Source organism: Nicotiana sylvestris, chromosome 1, assembly GCF_000393655.2.
Source record: "Nicotiana sylvestris chromosome 1, ASM39365v2, whole genome shotgun sequence".
Lineage (NCBI taxonomy): Eukaryota > Viridiplantae > Streptophyta > Magnoliopsida > Solanales > Solanaceae > Nicotiana > Nicotiana sylvestris.
In genome coordinates, this window is record NC_091057.1 from 46,520,796 (window position 1) to 46,537,811 (window position 17,016).

Here is a 17,016-nt window from a genome sequence, read left to right on the forward strand (position 1 = left end):
GACTTGATCTCCTACTTGAAAGGATCTCGGACGAACTCTTTTGTTGAAGGCGCGAGACAGTCGATCTTGATAACATTCAAGACTCTATTGAGCTTCCAATCTCTTTTCATCAAGAGCTTCCAACTCTGCTAATCGAAGTCGAGCATTTTCTTCATCAGTGATCCCTTCTTGAATAGCCAGTCGTATTAAAGGTATTTGATGCTCAAGTGGCAAGACATCTTCGACTCCATAAACGAGTGAATAAGGAGTCGCCTATGTTGGCGTGCGATGAGTCGTTCTATATGCCCATAAAGCTTCTTCCATACGGTCATTCCAATCTCGTTTGGATTTGGAGACAACTTTCTTTAACAAGTTGCATAGAGTCTTGTTGAATGCCTCAGCTAGACCATTGGCGACAGCATTGTACATCGAAGAGTTACGTTGCTTGAAGCCAAAAAGATCACAAATCCTGTTCATCAACCTATTATCGAATGGCTTTCCATTATCCGTTATTATGTAACGAGGTATGCCAAAGCGATAAATAATGTTTACTCGGATGAAACTTGCAACATTTTCCTTTTTTACTTCCTTAAGAGCAACAACTTCAGCCCATTTTGAGAAGTAGTCAGTTGCAACCAAGATGTATAGATGCCCACCAGAGGACTTTGGTAGTGGTCCAACAACATCCAATCCCCAAGCGTCAAATAGCCAGGATGCAACAGTTGGGTGCAACACTTCAGGAGGTTGATGAATAAAATTCGCATGGAATTGACAAGCCTTGCATCTTCGAGCGTAGTCCAAGCAATCTTTTACCATCGTTGGCCAATAATATCCCATCCTTTTTATATGGAAGTGGAGCTTTGGTCCGGACTGGTGTGACCCACATACCCCAGAATGTGCCTCTTGCAAAGCTTGGAGAGCTTCTTCTTCTCCTAGGCATCGCAAAAGTACTCCCTCAAACGACCTTCTGTATAGAGTATCCTTATAGTAAAGGAAGCGAAGTGCACGACGACGGATTTCAGTCCTCCTCCTCGGATTTTCTGGAAGTATCCCTTAGCATAAGTAGTCGATGATGGGTTGTCGCCATTCTTCTTTCTCAACTTCAGAAACAGCAACAAGATGCTTGAGTTTGTTTTCTTCACATTCGACCTCATTTGGCGGCGGTACTACCCATTTCTGGCAGACGGTAACTTGCGCTTGGTCAGGCAGGGTTAATGATGAAGCTAGACCAGCTAAAGCATCAGCCTTCTTATTTTCTTTCCTTGGTACATACTGAATAGTCACATCGCTGAGCCACCCCATCAACTTCTTTGCGTAATCATGATATGGGCATAGTTCAGGCTTCTTGACCTCGTAACTACCCAAAAGCTGATTGACCACTAACTGGGAGTCACCAAAGACTTGCAATTGCAATTGCTTCATATCAACGACCATTTCAAGCCCAAGTATTAATGCTTGATATTCAGCAACATTGTTGGAACAGAGTTGTGTCAAGGTGAAGGAGTAGGGCAAGACTTCACCTTGAGGAGTGACAAATACTACGCCAGCCCCGGCTCCCCCATGATGCGCAGCACCATCAAAGTACATCTTCCATGGGGGTTGAACTTCAACGACCATTGCGTCCTCATCAGGTAGTTCATCAGTTAGCTCCCAGTCATCAGGTATTGGATTATCTGCCAAGAAGTCTGCCAATGCTTGTCCTTTTACAGCCTTTTGAAGGATGTACAAAATCTCGAATTGTTGAAATTGGAGGTACCATCTCGCTAGTCGATCACTAAGAACAGGTTTTGACATCATGAACTTGATGGGATTTTCTTTAGAAACAAGACAGACAACATGAGCTTGAAAGTAGTGCTTCAACTTTTGAATTGAGAAGACTAGCGCCAAACACAACTTTTCAATTGGCGAATAGTTCAACTCGTTAGGTGTCATCATCCTGCTCAAGTAGTAAAGAGAGTTTTCTTTCCCCTCACTATTTTCTTGGGCCAATAATGCTCCAACAGACCTTTCCTGTGCCGCAATGTATAGTATCAATGGCTTTCATGGTATAAGAGCTGCTAAAACTAGAGGCTTCATCAAGTAGGTTTTGATACTTTTGAAGGCATTACTACAAGCTTGATCCCACTTGAAAGGAACACCTTTCTTCATGAGGTGACTAAATGGTTGGCACCTCCCAGCCAGGTTTGATATGAATCTTCTAAGGTATGTTAGCTTTCCTTGCAGACTCTTCAATTCATGGATATCTCGAGGCTCAGGCATTTTCAAAATGGCATCCACTTTGGCTTGATCAATTTCGATCCCTCGATGCCGGACAATGAAACCAAGGAACTTTCCAGAAGTAACTCCAAAGGCACATTTCAACGGATTCATCCTAAGTTGGTACCTCCGGAGCAATTCAAATACCATCCTCAAGTCTTTCATGTGGTCACCCTTCTCTCTTGATTTCACCACCAAGTCGTCAACATAGCATTCGACATTCTTGTGGAGAAGATCGTCAAAAATATTCTGCATAGCCCTTTGGTAAGTAGCACCAGCATTCTTCAAGCCAAAAGGCATTACCTTGTAGCAATAAATACCCTTGGGGGTGCGAAATGCAGTAAGCTCTTCATCTTTTGGTGCCATGCGAATTTGGTTATAGCCCGACGAACCATCCATGAAAGACATTGCCTCGTAACCAGTAGTAGCATCGATCATCAGCTCTGTAATAGGAAGCGGGAATTCATCTTTGGGACATGCATTATTGAGGTCCCTGAAGTCAACGCATACTCGAAATTGGCCATTCTTCTTCCTTACAGGGACAATACTTGAAACCCATGTTGGGCATTTAACTTCCCGAATAAATCCAACTTCAATGAGTTTGTTAACTTCAGTTTCAATCAGGGGAACCAAGTCTGGCCTAAAACGCCTTTGAGCTTGTTTAACAGGGCGAGCACCATTTCTGACTGCAAGGTGATGGACTGCTACTTTCGGGTCCAAGCCAGGCATCTCTTTGTAACTCCAAGCAAAGACATCCCTGAATTCTTTGAGTAACTCAATATAAGTGCTCTCTTCATCAGCTTCTAGTAAAGCACTTAGGTAGGTGGGTCTTGGTTCCTCATCGGTGCCAAGGTTAACTTCTTTTAAGGCATCAACTGCCGTCTTCACTCCTTCTTCAAGTTCAGGTGGAGCATCTTTCGCATCTTCATCTTCTTGAGGGTCCCCATCATTGAAGGATATGTGATAACACGACGAAACATCCTCTAATTCCACATTATCTTCCATCGAAGACGAAACACCATTCTCGCCTTGTACAATGATATGATACGAAGAACCTACACTTTCTTCATCTTCATTACGTTCCTTAGTGTAGACCACAATATATGGCTTTACCTTCAGTACTTCTTCACATGAAACCATCAGTTTTGTTTGTCGCCTCATTCTGGAAGGAACCAAACTATGGAAATCCTTAGAAATCTCCTGAATTTTGGGTGAAGCGGGTGTTCTTGTATTTCGATGATTTCTCTGGAATTTATTACCCTTCTTTAATGGACCCAATCTCTCAAATACAGAAGTTCTCACAGTTGATTTTCCAAGCCGATCAAAGACAGAAGGCCTATTAGAAGCGGCAGATTCGTCTTCTACAGTGATATACTTGCTACTCGCCCTTCTTATTGAGATGCGCACTGGTGACGGTTGCTTGTATCCCAGACCTTCACAGGGTTGCCTCGTTGCAGCTTCTGATGGGAGCTTCCCTAACTTTGACAGCTCATTGGGATTGTATCCAGCTTTTGCAAATAGCTTGTAAGCGTTAGGATCAAAACCTCCATCTGTTCGCTTTGTAGGGAGTGCCACATTCTGCAAACGATTATGGGCTACAAACCCTGCAAGCGACTTTGAGGGCAACTTTACTGCCTCAATTCGTTTTACCGGAAGAGTTAACTCCCTTAACGTCTTGGTTTGGATATTATATGATTCGCCCTCGTCTTTCTTCCTTTTAGGGACATGTTGGAGCGCGGGACTTACTTTCTATCCATAAGACGCAATACCCCTTTTATGAGATTTATTCACGTTGGCGGGTATCTCCTCAGTAACAACTTTGGATTTACCAATAGTCACCTCAACTTTTTTAGTTATGGGTTCGTCATTCTTGCTTTTCATACCATCATCAACTTTCGGCTCCTTCACAATGTGGTTCTTCAAGTAGAACTTTGCATCGGCGAAGTGTGACTTAGCCTCGATAAATGGCTCATCATCAGCAATTACCTTCTTCTCGACTTCGCCCTCGTAGTATTTCAAATATTGATGGTAGGTAGATGGAACAACTTTATTCTCATGTATCCAAGGCCTCCCAAGCAAACATTGTATGAAGTCTTCGCGTCGATCACATGCAGCCATGCACTTGATTGCATATCTTCAATAGTGATTCCCAGCCTGATCGCGCCTATGGCTCTTTTGCCCCCCTTGGTTGAATCCTTGGATCATCACACGACTTTCTAAGAGTTCATTCATGGGAATACCAAGTTCTTTCACAGTATGGATTGGCAAAATGTTCACTGAGGATCCTCCATCAACCAAAATTTGATTTACCCTTTCATCGCGCATATAGCCAACCAGGTACAATGGGCGGTTATAAGGAGTGTCACCTAGCAAAAGATCGCCATTTGTGAACGTGACCTTTTCCTCACAAGAATTAACTTCTTGAGGAGTGGACTCAATAGGCTTTTCCGAAGGTGGTGCCAATGGTAGGTCATCAATCTTTTCTTCCCCTTTGTTAGCATGGCAACAAGAGGCATCAATGCCCTCCTGGGAAATCTTCGTGCGGAACCAACTTGTTAAAAACTCCTCCAAGGTCACTGGATTTCGTGGCTTTTGAGGATGGTGCATCTCCACTTTTGCTTTATTCAAATGCCTAATTGGATTCTTTTTCGTTGGTCTTTTTACCATCATCTTCCTTGTTGGTTGTTCTATTGATTCTTTTTAGGGCTCCTTTTGTGGTGCCTACGACGAGTCACCAATGTCCAACCTTCATCGTCATCAGGTTGATTGACTTCAGCTTTGTCGCTCTCCAGTAATTCTTCATCTTTACTTTCTTTAAAACCACATAAGTCATCCAGACTGAGTGAGCCAAAGGTGATAGCGACTTGGTTTGCGCTTGCTTTCTCATTTTCTAGCACGATCTTCTTTTCGCGAGCTAAGTCTATGACTTTATCCTTGAAGACAAAGCACTTCTCTAGAGGGTGGCTTACAAGTCGGTGATATTTGCAGTAGTTCGTGTCATTTGTTTTCCCAGCTTCATTTGGTCGCTTCATCTACGGAAGCTCAATGAGATTTAACTTGAGGAGTTCTTCGAAAATGGCTGGCACATCAGAATCCAGGAATGGGTACTCTTTTTCCTACATTTCTTTTAGAGTCAACTTCCCACTTGGCTTATCTTGAAACGAAGTGGATTTCATACTCTGCTTTTTGCTCTCCTTCGTCGTGAACTTCACAAGTGACGTATTGACATTCATAGCTTCTTTGCTTTCAGACTTGGGTACGAACTTGCCCCACTTCCTGACTTCTTGCTTGTCATTCACTTTGCGAGGTTCATAGATGGGTAGCCTTTTCATTTCCAGCGGAGGCCATGCTCAATTCCATGTCATGGGCACGAGTTGCAAGTTCTTCAAATGTGCTAGGCTTGATACCTTGCAAGATGTAGCGCAATCCCCAATGCATGCCTTGGATGCACATCTCTATGCCTGAAGCTTCACTAAGCCTGTCTTTGCAGTTGAGGCTTGCATTCGTCCAACGATTGATAAAGTCGATAACTGGTTCCCCCTTTCGTTGACCAGTATTTGTGAGCTCTATCATACTCACCGTGCGTCTTGTGCTATAAAAGCGATTGAGGAACTCTTGCTCTAGTTGATCCCAACTATCGATAGATCCAGCCTCGAGGTCCGTGTACTAGTCAAAAGCATTTCCTTTTAGCGAGCGAACAAACTGCTTGATGAGGTAATCTCCATAAGTCCCAGCATTGTTGCACGTCTCAACGAAGTGCATAATATGTTGCTTTGGGTTACCTTTACCATCAAACTATTGAAACTTCGGAGGTTGATAGCCAGCAGGCATCTTCAACATATCGAACCTTGCAGTGTACGGCTTTGCATATGTAAGGGAGGATTTGGCAGCAACTTCATATTTGTTCTTAATGGTTCCTTCGATGAACTCCTTCAGTTGATCGATTGGAATCATCCCTTCAAATGAGACAGGGATAGCCTTAGTGGACGCTGCTTGTCTTGGGGGAGAGTCACTCTCTAGAACTTCTAGGAGCTTGCCGGGTGCATGGGTAGATTCTTCTTCCATCAAGATTCCCACCCTGTCTGTTAGCTTGTCAATTCTAGCCTCTTGATTTTGCATGCATTTGGTCAAGCCAGTGATTGCTTCCGTCAAGTTAGCCAACTGCTCCTCCATAGATGAAGTGTTTGTCACCATGGCTTGCATGATTGTCGTCGATGATGGAGAATAGCATGGATTTTCACACAGATTGATCCTTAACTGGGTCACGCTATATGGTGTAAGTGGGGAGGATCCATCGCTTGAAGCATCATCATCTTCCTTCACTACAGAGTGCTTGGAGCCGGAGAGGTCAAGCAGAGCAAGATCTTCTTGATCTTTTCAGCAATATCGCTTCCTCTTTCAGATGCATTTGTGGAAGATCTTGCTCCTTTTGAGGATGAAGATCCAAAAATAGGGGTTGATGCGGACGACACTTGGGGTGCTTGTTGTCCTAAAGAGCTTGCTTTGCTCCTCGTAACTGGTCCGAAGCTTCCAAAGGTGACATCGAGGATGCTTTCCATATCAGCATAGAACCTGGAGTTAGCAGCCTTGGTGGATGTTGATTTGGAGTTGATTTTCTTCGAAGACATTTCAATGTTTTTGAACTTTGGTGATTGAAAAGTTGAGATGAGAGGTAGAGATTGTCCCACTGGGCGTTCTAGAATTTGTAGACAATAAATTTGCGTCGAGAAAATAAAATCAAGACCGAAAAATATCGCAACAATCGTAGTATTTTATTTCGAATTTTTGAGTGTTACAATCTCTATGAATCCTCTGATTCTTCTTTTCAATAGTAAATAAATTCAAGGGCCTTTGAGCTTGATCTTGAATATGTATTTGTTGCCTCGAACGATAATCTTGTTCTTGAGCTTGAACTTGATTGCTTGAACTTGACCTTGATTTGTTCTTCGTTCTTGGACTTGCACTTGATTTCTTGAACTTGAACTTGAAGCCTGAAACTTGTGGAGGAATTTGCAGCGTTTGATCCACGAGCTCTTTCTTGCTTCTTGTTATAACTTCTGGTATTTTTTCTGAGTTATGAACACCCCTATTTATAGTTATGGAAGGAAGGAGTCATGGTAAAAACAAACACTTTCCGACCAATCAAATTGAAGTGTGACATGACCGCATTTGATTGGCCAGAACATGTCACTTGCACACGCGACACGATTTTATTGGCCTTTCAGTGTGACTCGACATGCCTTGTCATTTTGACACGTGGCATGGTCCTATTGGCTTTTTCGTTTGACTTGGCGCGCCACGTCATTTGACACGTGGCACCAAACTGGGCATCTAGGAAGATGACATCTTGGGCTTAATGAATTCGGCTCATCACTTTAGCCCAACTAAATGGGCTAGCCCAATGAATTAAGACTTATTTATTTAACCCACATGTATTGGACTTATATAATCAATCCAATTATATTAGCCCGTAGTATTTATTTGGACTAATATATCTTGAATTTTAAATATAATCCAAATTATTTTATGAAATTAAATTTAAATGCCTACACTACTACTCAAACAACAGACTGAATCCCTTCGAGTTATTGATTCGCCTGACTCAAAAGCATGCACAAACTGCTTCGTCAACCGTCCATTAGAGACGGGATCAAGAAATACATAATTCATCCTACTTCAGTCTACTTCATATAATGCATTTTTGTGTTTAAACTTCAACACACTATAATATTTTTTGTTGGGTATTAGTGCATATTACAAATGAACTAAATAACTTCAGCTCTAGAGCTGAAGTTCGATAGTTACAAAACAAAAATTTAGAGCTGAAGTTCGCCAGCTACAAAAACAAAACTTCGTCAGTTACAAAATAAAAACTTCAGCTCTAGAGCTGAAGTTCGCCAGTTATAAACAAAAACTTCAGCTCTAGAGCTGAAGTTCGCCAGTTACAAAACAAAAACTTAGAGCTGAAGTTCGCCAGCTACAAAAACAAAACTTCGCCAGTTACAAAATAAAAACTTCGCCAGTTATAAACAAAAACTTCAGCTCTAGAGCTGAAGTTCGCCAGTTGCAAACAAAAACTTCAAGCTCTAGAGCTGGAGTTCGACAGTTACAAAACAAAAACTTCAGCTCTAGAGCTGAAGCTTACAAACAAAAACTTGCCAATTACAAAACAAAAACTTCAGCTCTAGAGCTGAAGTTCGCCAGTTACAAAACAAAAACTTCATCTCTAGAGCTGAAGTTCGCCAGTTACAAACAAAAACTTCAGCTCTAGAGCTGAAGTTCGACAATTACAAAACAAAAACTTCAGGCCCGACTACTAGAATGCTGAAGTTTTGCGTGATTTCCTTTGCTACTTCAGCCCTGTATGCTGAAATTATGCGAAAAAGCGGGTACGTTTGCAATATTTTTTACAAAGTGGGCACAAGTTAAAACGTGACACAACAAGCGGGTATAGATGCAAATGCCCCGGGAAAATTAGTAACCGTACGGGTTGTAGTCCAGGCCGGTTACGGGTTGGGGCTTATCGGGTTTAACGGGTTCGGGTTCATCCGAGTAAAAAATGAACCGTAAGGGTTACGTGTACAAGGGGCCGGGCCGGGACCGGGTTAGTGTTTTTTATTTTTATTTTTATTTTTTTTGTATTTTGTATAACAATTGTAATTTATATTAATATAAAGTAAAAATATAACGAATACAATGTAGATGGAAAAAATATTGCACTTATAAATTGCAAGTTCTACATTTATTTCAAAATTCAAACTTACAAATTGAAAGGTTTACATTTAACAACAAGTAAATTAACGAAAAAGAGTAAATTCAAATGTTTTGCATTGCCTTAGACTCTAAAACCTTAATAAATAAATAAAATAAAAATGAAATATAGCTTTTAAACCGGGCCAGGCCGGACCGGTTCGGGCCGATTAACCGGTTCAACAGTAATTTACGTTGACCGGATTTGAGCAATCCGATTAATCGGTTGGCAAAATGTGAACGGACCAAACCCCCCTACCCCTTTAACCCAGCTCCCTTGTACCGATCCGGGCCGGTTCCGGTTTTAACCGGTCTGGGCCGGTCCGGAAACGGGCTGACCCGGCCAATTAGACACCCATAGGATTTTACTTGAGAGAAAATTCTCATAGTTATGTCCAATCACACACTGCACACAATTGAAGTTGAAGTCGCATAAAATACTGTTGATTTTTAAAGGTTTTATTGAATTAATTGCTAATTTCCTACAAAAACATGATGAATTAATTACATATTACATTTAGGAACGTAAAACATAAAACACATTTTGCATACACACGTGTAGGGGTATACATAGATCGGATTGGTTCGAATTTTACAATTACCAAACCAAACCAATTGTGTCGGGTTATTAAATCTAAAGACCAGACCGAACCAAACCAATAAAACTCGGGGGTTTCAATCTCGGTTTTTCTCGGGTTATTCGGGTTTTTTCGGATTTTTTTTCCGGTAAAATCTTCGGAGAACAAAACATATAATTTGTGCTCAAAATATTTCTTTAATCTTAGTAAGATACAACTATATAAAGTATTTTCCAAGAAAATAATATAAAATATTAGATGTGTCATGGCTTATCCTAAAATATTCAACAATAAAGACAACAAAATTATGTAATATAAATATTGCTAATTAAAAAGCCATAATAAAAATAAACATAATCTAAAAGTACTAAGTCATGCTAAAATAAGTAGTCTAATAAGGGAGTATTAATTACATGACTAAACGCTAAAGAAAAAAATAAAAATAGGTTATGCATTTTTATTTAAATTATTGCAAAACAAAAAATAGATATTCAATACATTCCCGTTCGTAGATTGAATTGAATGTCTTTTGTTAGCATTAATATTGACTTGATTTTGGTTTGGACTTTTGTTAGCATTATTTAATTTACTAATATTAATGACTATAAAACTTATTGGAACATTCAAAAATTCTAAGTTCAACCTTGAAATAATACCTTAAAAGATAAAATTATGAAATTTTTTAAGAAATATTTATAAATTACATCACAATAAGTATATTTATATATTAAATATATCTAGAATTTTTATATATGTAATGTCGGATTGGTTTGGTTTCAGTTTGACTTTCTTTAGTTAAAACCAAACCAAACCAATTATGATTGAGTTTTTTTTTTCTAATACCAAACCAAATCAAACCAAACCATAATTAGGTTTTTTTCTCGATTTGACTCGGATTATCGGGTTGATGCGGTTTGTCGGGTTCCTTTGTACACCTACACACTTGTACATTACATTTAACATTTGCCAAATCTAGTACTGGAGGATTATCCTTTTACGTACTCGTCATCCTGAAAGGTATAATCAAAGACGAAATCATTATATATATTTAATGCAACTCTCCTATTAATTAATTTAATATGGGTAAGGATTTAGCGTTAATAATATAATCAAATTAGAAATTAAGACGAAAAAAGAAACAAAAGGCAGTCATGTCTGTGGCTAACTTTATACTAGCCAAGGATATTATACTATTTCTATTGTTTACTTCTTTATGATAATCTCCAATATCAAATACTAAGAAACTATAAGAATGAAATAAAGATTTCTCTATAGAAATCTCGACAGTTCAAAAGTTGATTCACTTTTATCAGGCTTTTCAGCATATGCATATATGGGGAATCTTGGACATGTTGATCATAAACTTAAAAAAAAGGTGTCCACAGCTTGTTCTATGTGAATGGAATTTGGTAGTGCTTTAAGTTCATGTCCTACACAAGGGACTGTGACCTAAAGTTAGGGCAATGTATTGCCCATAATTGGCTCTTGTGGATCCCAAAGGCCGGTTTTTAAGGTTACTTGTACGGATTTAAAGTTATTCCCCAAGTGTTCGAGTTCGAAGCATATCAAAGATCTCATCGAACTTGTGATATTGCAGTAATCTCTTGATTGTTAGATTATTTTTGTAAAGCATAGATTTCATATCGAAGTGTATATACAGGGGCGCATGCACATTGAACGAAGCAATGTCACGTGATACGATTGAATTTTTTTTTATTATAAAAGGACAGTCCGCTCCACGAAGCATCCCGTGCTATACAGAATCTGGGGAAGAGCCTCACCCCCCAAGAAGACGTAATAGTTAAAGCAGAAATGACACCACTTGACAAGATTGTTTTGTGAGCATTTTTGTGGGCAAATCTTTGAACGAGACTTTATTTTTTTGTTAAAAAAGTAGTTAAATAAATTGAACCTTAGACCTCTTTTAACTTAAGACTCAATCAAATCAACAAGCCAAGGATTTTTCTCGTCTACAAAAGTGATAATATATGCTCCTATATACTCCATTTATTTCAATTTAGATGAGATAGTTTGATTCGACACGGAGTTTAAGAAAAAAGAAGAAGACTTTTGAAACTTGTATTAAAAAAGCTTAAGGGGTAAAAGCTTTGTGGGATCATGACATTTGTGTGGTTATAAAAGCTTCTCATTAAGAGTAAAATAAAGAGTTTAAAGTTAAATTATTTTCAAATTAAAAAATGTGTCATTTATTTTGGAACAAACTAAAAAGGAAAGTATCTCATCTAATTTAAAACAGACTAAAAAGGAAAATATCTCATCTAATTTAAAATAGAGAAAATATATGTTATTTATTACTCTTTTTGTATAAATAGCGATACCGCTTACGCAAAATTTTACATAATCCCACAACATATGTATAACTATGCACTCAAATCTTCTTCGCTTGGACGAGAAAAAAAAATTAATCTCATATTGCCAACGTAAAAGATGCCTTCACGGGAAAAAAGGAAATGATACTATAAGATAGGCACACATTCGTGCACTAGCTAGCATACGTAATTGGTCAGATAGCAAACGAGAATAAGGAAAGGAAGATAGAGATGCAACAACTGTTTACGTTGGCAATCATGTACGTACGTACTAATTAAAGTTAGAAAAAAGAATGAAGTACAGCTCTATAGATTTTTTCTAGCTACTTGATAAAAGAAGTCAACTTCTTACACACGCAAACACACATTTGTATGATGATATGATAGATAAGAAAATAAGATAAAGATGGAAGGGAAAACGAAGACGATTCTTGGCATCGCACAAATCCAGGGGCAAAGCCAGAGTGTCGGGAGCGGGTTCGACCGAACCTATTAGCTTTGGTTTGAACCTTGTATTTGTCTTAAAATTTCATTGAATATGTATAATTTATTAATTTAGAACTCAGTAAATTCAAACCATTAGAATGCGAAACCCATAAGCTCGAAATTCTAGCTCCACATCTGCTCAAATCCGCTTTTTGGTAACACATATTTCATAGGTTTGAAGAGAGAAATAATTATGTCACACAGAGAGAGAAGAAATAAAGTAGATTTGGGAAAATATTTCATTTACCTTCTTTGCTTTAGAATTAGAATTTAAATAATTAATTCTCTCTCTTTTTGTTTTAGTTTTAACATAGTATTAAGTGGTGGAAGTGGAACGAGTTCTTCAGGTACATCCGATAAAATTAAGTGGTGGAACGATACAACAAACTTTCAGCATTTCAGATAGCCTATCTTCTAGAGAGTAAAATGCACTCTTAAAATTGTCCAACATAATTCAGACAATAGTGTCACGAATTCAGATTCATGCCAACTATGTCTAGCTAATTGGATTTTTTCTATATAAATAAAACTAAATAAACTTTTAGTGAAATTAAATTATGTCAATACTTAAGACAAATATGTTAATAAAAATGCACCCCTATTGTGATACTACTTACTTGGCCATACACATATTTTAAGTACATGAAAGGTGCTTGTAATTATGCTATGTATATATACATTGTGTTAACTGATGAAATTTTATGTAATTATTCTAAAAGAACATTGAATCACTGTTGTACTCCTATAAAAACTTCTGTAGTAGTTAGTTTCACATCTTATATGAAGACGATTGTTGCTCCTTTCTTCAGGTTTGGTGAGGAGAGGGACGTACGGACCACTCCATTCGAAGTGTTACAAAAAGTTATTGCACCCTAAGAATTTTCAAATTTTAATACAGTGTTGATTGATGATTGCAAAGATTAACATAGATATAGAAATAATATATCACAATACGAAGGACAATTGATAATTCAGCGATTGAAATTGTGGTGTTATGAGTTCGAATATCAATAGTCTCCCAATTACGGCAAGTTGTATTTTTCCAATTGGCAAGTTAATCATGGGAAGAAAAAAAACACCATTTGCAAGTAGTGCAAATGATTCTACTATTTTAGCTTCTTTATTTTTCTCTTTCATTGCAAGATAAGATGGATTAAATGCTTTGGAGGATACTTATTGATCACGCCCAACTATGCCTTATAAAAAGGACAAGCAGTCGTTACAAATATAATCTGGGTATTTAGCCCAGAGTCGAATTCCACAGAGAATCAACCTACCAATCACTTTTGTCAGACTCACTGAATTCTCCGTAATCAACTTCCCAGATATTTTGAATAACACTTGGTGATATTTCTACTAACTATAACTGAATAGAATTAAGTAAACTAAAAGCTAACTATGACTGAGTTGTAAACAAATAAGAGAAGGATCTAAGGTTGTTATTTTCCCTATTGATGGACTCCCTTCCTGTCATGTTTCATATAGTTTTGCCTAATCGTCTCTATCGATCATGAGCACTCTTCCTACCATAAATCTCTCCCGAGTAATTACGATAATTTACTAGACGCACTCTCCCGAGTTACGCTAGCTGACTTCTTTTACAGCTTACTTAGATCGCACCCAAAGTTTCGTTATCCCTAATCCCACATTTAAACCCTCAGTTATTGACTTTACATATACTTTGGGAGTGGTGTTGTTCAACAACTACCTAAATATGCACTCTCTCTCGAGTAATACATATTAAATAGACACAACTAATTGAGGATCCTGTCAATTAACTACAACAAGAACGTAGTTGAACAAATAGAGATTAAACTGGGCAAACTATATTAACACAACAAAAAGTTCATCCCTCAACAGGTTCCATCAAAACCCTAGACTAAATAGTTAGCTACTCATAGCAAAACAAGATAAAACCATAAAATTATTCATAATTCATAAATAATGATATACAAGAAGAAGATTGAAAAACTCTAATGGTGTCTTGATCTTCTCACACTTGTTCTTGCCTCCAATTCAGTCTAAAAATAAGCTTAACCTTTGCCTGGGCGAGTTTATTGAGTTTATATAGGGTTAGGATAAGTTTCTCAATTTACACTTAAGTCCCTAAATTTTGGGCAATTCCAAAGTCGACCGTGGTCGCGGCAGAACGCGACACGACCGCGGTGAAATGCATCAGCTATGCCTCGTGTGTTTGGCCCACCGCGTTCCAGCCGCGGTCGACCGCGGTCGTGGTGGGCTCTTGTCCAGTCATCCTTTGCCTTTTTCTTGCTTATTTTCATTTGGGTTCTTCTTGATTGGCCTTATATCCAAGTTATTGACTCCAAAACACTCCATAGTCTCTTCCTAACTTGGATTAGTTCATGCAAAGCAAAAGAACACTAATTAGAGTATTTTGTTATCATTTAGCATTTAAAACAACGATAAAGTATGGTTCATTTAGAGTGTAAATAGCGTCTATATACCATACTATCAATACCACACACTTAAACTGTTGCTAGTCCTCTAGCAAAAAACCACACTCTATAAGCCTAATCATCACAGGCTACCTCCCCTACTTTTTATACCAAGAATACTTCATACAAAAAGACTACTTCAGCGCGACCTCCTCGCCTCAAGAGTGGACTCCTTTCTAGCCACACAATACCCCTAAATAGCTCTCCTACTCTCAGCCAGAGGTCCAGACTTACCTTCCCTTCATGAATCATGGGCCTAATCACTACAAAAGAGACTTATATCATTTACAAATCACATACTGAGGAACTCGAATACAACATTTCACTCACCCTCAGAAACATATTCTTATGCCACAAACAACGCACCATAGGCTTGCCCGTAGTGTAATACTTGACTAATCGAGCTCATTCGGTTTATAACCAAATAGGACTTTATTTTGTCGTAATGTTGGCTGTGGGACGGGTAGGATACATATGGGTATAGTGACTACACCTCCCTAAGTACTCCACTACATTGTGTACTTTTAAGCTCTTAACTTTGTCACACCTTCATTCCACCATTACATTATTGTGTTAACCCTTTTTTTTTTCCAGCACACTTTTCCTTTTAATCGCTACCACCAGTTTGAGACTTCACTTTTTTTTCTGGTGGCCTCTAATATTATTTATCAACCAGTGAACCTTTTTCTTTTCATGTCTCCTTAATTCCACTTAACAGCCCAACCAACCACCCCACACTTATATTTTTCCATATCCATTACACTTTGAGTGCTTCTAAGAGGTGATCAGGTTCAACAAGATAGGCTATTTAAACTCGGGTTAGGCTTGTAATGTGGTTGCCCAGGAAAACAGGCTTACATGTTGTCTTTTTTTGTTTCTCGCCCAAGACTTCCTAAACTAAAAAGACAAAACTAACTACACCTGGTTCAAATAAGAAAAACTAAGGGGGAGTTGCTTCACTACCTAACAAACGATTTTTTTTTTGTTTTTTTCTTTTTTTTTCGACTTAGGTCCCTCAAGAGACCAGTCGAGAGGTGTCCGTCTTCGGGCCAAGTTGAAGTTATTTAACATCAACCAAAAATACCAAGCAACAACAACACCAAACAAATTTATACAATTGTACAACAACAACCATCCCCCACCCCACACTTAAAGATTTGGCATGTCCCCATGTCAAAGAATTTAAAGCAGAGTAAAGTAAGGGGACTTCCCTGGTGCTTAGTCCTGATCAGAGACGATGCTAGGATCGAGGTGACACACTCGTCCTAGCGCCCGAAGCCAGCCCATGATCTTTTTCTCTGACCTAGCATGTTGAGTAGTTAAATTGTCAACTCTAGTACTCAGGTCAGTGACCGAAGTGCGTAGGCCAACCATTTCTTGCTCCAGGGCTGTCATGTGGGTACTTCGACGGGCCTGTGATGGGCCCGCCTCATCAACACTCGGCTCTGGTGGGGTGGCAACATGTATAGGTCCCTCATCATCCTCATTAGCATCATCCTCATCATCAACCACCACTTCCGGCTCTTTCCCAACTGTGATTTTTGCTAGCCCCGAATGGGGCTTTCAATTGCAACTTCCCATATGTTATGGGATTTTCAGGAACTCGTGCAACACGACACAACTTGGTGACCGTGGAGGGGAAGTAGAACCCTTTGAGTATTTCTGGGGAGTGAATGAACATTTCATCCTGAAGGAGCTTGGTCACATCAAAATCGTGGTGGGTCATAAAATAATCAATAGCCGCTGCTCTTGGCCCATTTACATCTATATTATTTCTAGAGGGTAGCAAACGGCTGTTGATGATTATGGCCAACACTTAGCTTCCCAAGTGATAGATTGGGAGTTTAGTGTAATTTTGTGCTTTATCCATATTGGCTCCTGACCAGCCACACAGATTGTTTCAAGAATTGGTGCCCACCAGATAGTTAGGCGGTGATAAGCATGGTAATAATCCATCCCTCCACTGAATACCAGCAACCTGTACACTCGGCGTATGGCCTCAAAAGATGTATTCACCCGGTTGTTTCGTACTGTGACCACCCTATCAACATGCTCCGGCCAGTTCGCGTAAAACTCCCTTACCATCAGTACATTTGCCTCTTCTGGTTCATCAAAGAAGATGTCCAACTGACACCTCTTCAACTCTTCAAAGATACTTGGGCATTCAGTTTGCAAGGCATG